The sequence below is a fragment of the Pleurodeles waltl genome, chromosome 1_2 (assembly GCF_031143425.1).
Source record: "Pleurodeles waltl isolate 20211129_DDA chromosome 1_2, aPleWal1.hap1.20221129, whole genome shotgun sequence".
NCBI classification, from domain to species: Eukaryota; Metazoa; Chordata; class Amphibia; order Caudata; family Salamandridae; genus Pleurodeles; species Pleurodeles waltl.
This window is the reverse complement of record NC_090437.1, coordinates 465,781,225-465,785,583: the sequence shown is the minus strand read 5'-3', so window position 1 is coordinate 465,785,583 and position 4,359 is coordinate 465,781,225.

Below are 4,359 nucleotides of genomic sequence, written 5' to 3'. Positions count from 1 at the left end.
GGCTGAGTCCAAACTGGTGTGGCATGGTGAGCAAAAGAATGATGGATTAAACACAGATCTGTGACTGGGGGTGAGTGTTTGCATTGTTCAGCATTCTGTCTATCATCCTTTTGTGTTGCCACAATTTGAGTAGCACACAGTACTGCAATAGGATTCTGGGGTTCTACTCTAATTGTTTGCCACCTCCTTAAGGAGGGTGAAAATCATTACCTCATCTATGTGAGGGTGCAGGCTGTAGGAGGGACTTCTCTTAGCTGACCTCACTGTGGGAAGGCAGTCACAGGGTACTTCAAATACAGATCAGGTAAGTCACCCACTAACAAGACACTGAGGGCCAGATTTATCAATATTTGACCAGTGCAATGCAGCAAGGCAACTTGTGGCACTGAGTCAAATGGAAAGAGTGGGAGTGCGCCATGTCTACTATAATATGGGACATTTCTGCTCTGCCACTGTGCTGGTGCACTATGTGCAGCCTAGCGTCAATGCAGACCCCCCTGCACCATGGTGCAAGCCGGCCTGCATTCCAAGCAGGATTGTTTTTGTGTGGACGGGAGAACTTCCTCCACAAAAAACAATCCTTAGAGGCTTTTCTCTCTTTTTAGGTTTGCATCAGAATGCAGCACACTTAGAAAGAGGAAACAATGGGGAGTAATAAAGATATTTCTCTTCATTGAGCCTCTATCGGGAACGCTTACAATTTTGATGCCCTTCCAGTTTTACTACTTTTAGGAAATCTGGGAATGTGGCAAAAGCATGGGTGGATGCATGGGGACACCCACTCTTTACTCGTGTCAAGCGTTTACAGCAAATGGTAACGCAAGGCAGTGACCTGTACTTCCTTGCATTACTCGGGATTTACTAAGCCAGGAGGGGCCACACAAGGTAGTTTGCGTGCGTGGTATCTCTGACTTGGGATTACATTGCCTTTGTGTCACCTTGCATGTGGGGAAGGGATACATTTATGTGCTGCTTTTACTGCAGCACATGCAATACCTGACATAGGAACATGGGATCGTGAATGCACTGGTGTGTAAATTACCTACTTGTAAGACAGTCATCATTTACTATATTATGGGTGCTGATCATGCATTTTGTTCCTGTTCATCCCCTCAAGTGTCAAGGACGTTCTCTTCACATACCTTTCTCTCAATGCAAAGTTGCGTTTTATGAATTCTGAATATCATTAATGGAATCCTAATAATTCTTTCATGAAAGATAGTAACAGATGAATTTGGTATCCTTTATTATTCATGGAGTTTGGAGCATACAATGTGTGACTCTGCTGATCCATTTTCAAAATATTACAAACTATGGCAAAGATGTTGTGTTCTCAATAAACTTGTGTATAATGGATTATTGTTTTGTTTGGGTTGTTTGTTTGGCTTTTCAGATGAAATGTGGCCCAGAGGGTTTAGGTGCACTATCACTTTGAGGAAGTGCCACGGTTAAGGGGTATATGGTTGAGCCTTGTCTGCAACTACACTAACAATAACAATGGCACCAATTCCACCCAGAGGATAGGCAATAGTTTTGATTGGTTAAAACATTTGTTGTCTTAGCAAGTCACTCAAAGTTGTATGACTTCATCCAGATGTAGATACCACTTTCTGAGTGCTTTAGGGACTCTTTTTGCAACCGAACAATGAGATTCAAGCTTGATAAGACAAAATTGCTTGTGTTTCATACTGGAGAGGACATGGCCTAGCAATTCAAGCTAGTAATTCAAAAGACTAACAGCATCATGTAGAGTTTTACAGATGGTCTGCCAATATATCAGAGGGGTTTATTCCTCTTCTATTGTGGAAGTTCAACCACCATATTTAGAACTGTCCACAAGACAGGTAGAGATCTCTCTCCCTTCATCAGTGTTGCCATTGTTGCAACTCCATTTAAGGCACTAGATATTTGGTGAGTGACTGCTCAGAAAAGTTTTTTTTCTCGATAAACAAAGTTCCAAAGCATGAGTTTGTTCTTGAAAAATAAAAATAGATGTCCCTGACATGCTGAAAAGTTTTTCTAAGGATGTGAGGCCCATGTTTTCTTTTCCTGTTCCAGACCACTGGGACCAGTAGATTTATCCTGGTGGTTCTGAACAAGACAAAATCCACCTTAATCTCCATCCTGAGTGGACGGCCTATGGTACTTGACCAATGACCAAATGTGAGTTGGATTGTCAGTTAAAGGTATCTGCTGGCAAAGCCAGTGACAGCTCGGCCAATGGAAACACGCCAGTTCACATACTCTAAATAGAGCAGGTGGACATTGAGTTAGGAGGAAATGGTATTCCCCCATGTTTGTTGTGGAGTACCCTGCCCTCAAACTCTAAATAAGGACCTAATAAGGACCTAATAAAAATATGCTTTGTCCCTGTCTGTAATCAAACAAAGACTATAAAATAGTGGAACAGTAGGCACCCAAAGAAAGTACTAGAGGCTCACAATGAAACAACGGTTTACGCCCATCACTTATTTGCAGCAGGTTTGATTATATTATGTTAGCTTAAAATAACTGTGACTCCCAAACGTTATCCTACATTTTCCCTCATAAGGACATAGGTGACTTAAGAATATATACACTTGACCTCTTGGATCAATTAAGCACCCACAGACATTTAGGTCCAATCGAGTCCCTAATTTAAAATAGGCTTTTGGAGGTACTTACTTTGATATACCCACCAGTTCTGAATATTACATATTTAGCTCTCAAGATAACATTCTGTCAAGACCCTTTTCCACAGTGACTTAAAAAGCCAACAGATTATGATGGAAAAGACCCAAAATAGCATCACCCAAGACCTCATTTCACACCCCTTCCTTGAAACTTACCAAAGATGATCTATCTGACATCCTTCAGTTTCTTAACACTAATCCCATGACAATGGCTTTCTTCTCTGTTTCATCCTCAAATTGCTGATGGTTACTGTTATCTTCTCTTATCTCCCCTCCTCAATACCTCCCTCCAAACTGGAACCTTACCACTAGCTCTAAAAATTGAATACACACTCCTAAACCTGAAAGCAGTTTATTGCCTGTCAGTCACCTTTACCCTCTAGCCTAGATAGCAAGATCCTAAAAAGAGCTATAGTACTTCAACCTCAAAGACAAGTCGACCAACACAACATTCTGCAAGTCTACCAATCTGACATCTCTTTTCATTGCAGCATTGAAATTGTGATGAAATACACCTGGGAGGACCACACCCTTTTCAAACTGCTGAGCAACTACCTGGAGGAACAGCTGCAACCATGGAAGACACAGGCAGTGCAGGAAGGAAGAGGAAATTGAAATTCCTCTGTCACTTGAGGTGCTGACAGAGGAATGCTGCCAGCACCATGACCAGCTTTTTGGAAAGGCAGACCTGAGTGTCCCAGACACTGAAAAGAGGAGGATCTGGCAGGACATCCAGGAGAGGATCAATGCCATAGGGGTGAGCCACAGAAGCATCGAAGAAATAAAAAAACAGTGGTATGACCTGCGCTCCAGGACAAAGGAGAGGGTGGCAGAGCGCCTCAGGGAGATGAGGGGCACAGGAGGAGGCCCATCCATCATCCCACCACCCACAGCCATGGAGGAATTGGTTGAGTAGACCCTGGAGCCTGAGGCAGTGTCAGGAATGGCACTTTGCAAATCACAGATAAATGTAACCCTATCCCCTTTCGTTCTCTGTGTGGAGGTCTTTGACACATTTGGTCACCAAGTACTATGTGATAGCCTATCCACTCACATAGACATATCCCAGACATTTCTCCAGTCGTTTGTGTCCTTTCTTACAAATAAAAGACATGTTCAAAAGCAAAATAACAAATCTGCCCTCTACTCTTAAAATATGGGGTACACCGAGGATTAATCCTTGCCACTATGTGTAGACTCGGACAATGTAACTCACCAATGACACCTTTCTCCATCAATAGCCAGACAAGCTTACCTTAAAGTGCACTCTTCTGCCTCTCAAAGCTGCCTTCCACTTTGAAGCCCTCCTGAACCAGCCTTTAGATTCAGCCATGGTGGCATTTTGTGGTGGAGCGCATCTCATATTTTGTTGCCTTGGGGACAAAAGTTTTGTATATCTTCAATTAAATACTCAAAGTTCTTTAAAAAAATTACCATTTGCCTTTAAGGTTGAGTTGTCTGAAGATGGTTGCTTGCCTCTAACCTCTCATTAATCTGACAGCGCTTGTTGGGAGGGGCAGCGTGAGGTACATGAAGCTGTATTTCCTTTGTCAGAATGCTTGGTGACCTTTTCTGTGGCTCTGATTGTGAAAGTACAATCTGAATGTCTTGTGTTATTATGGACATTACATTTCCCACTTAGGCTGTTACTTAATCTTTTTTATGGATGTATCATTCCAGCAATCTG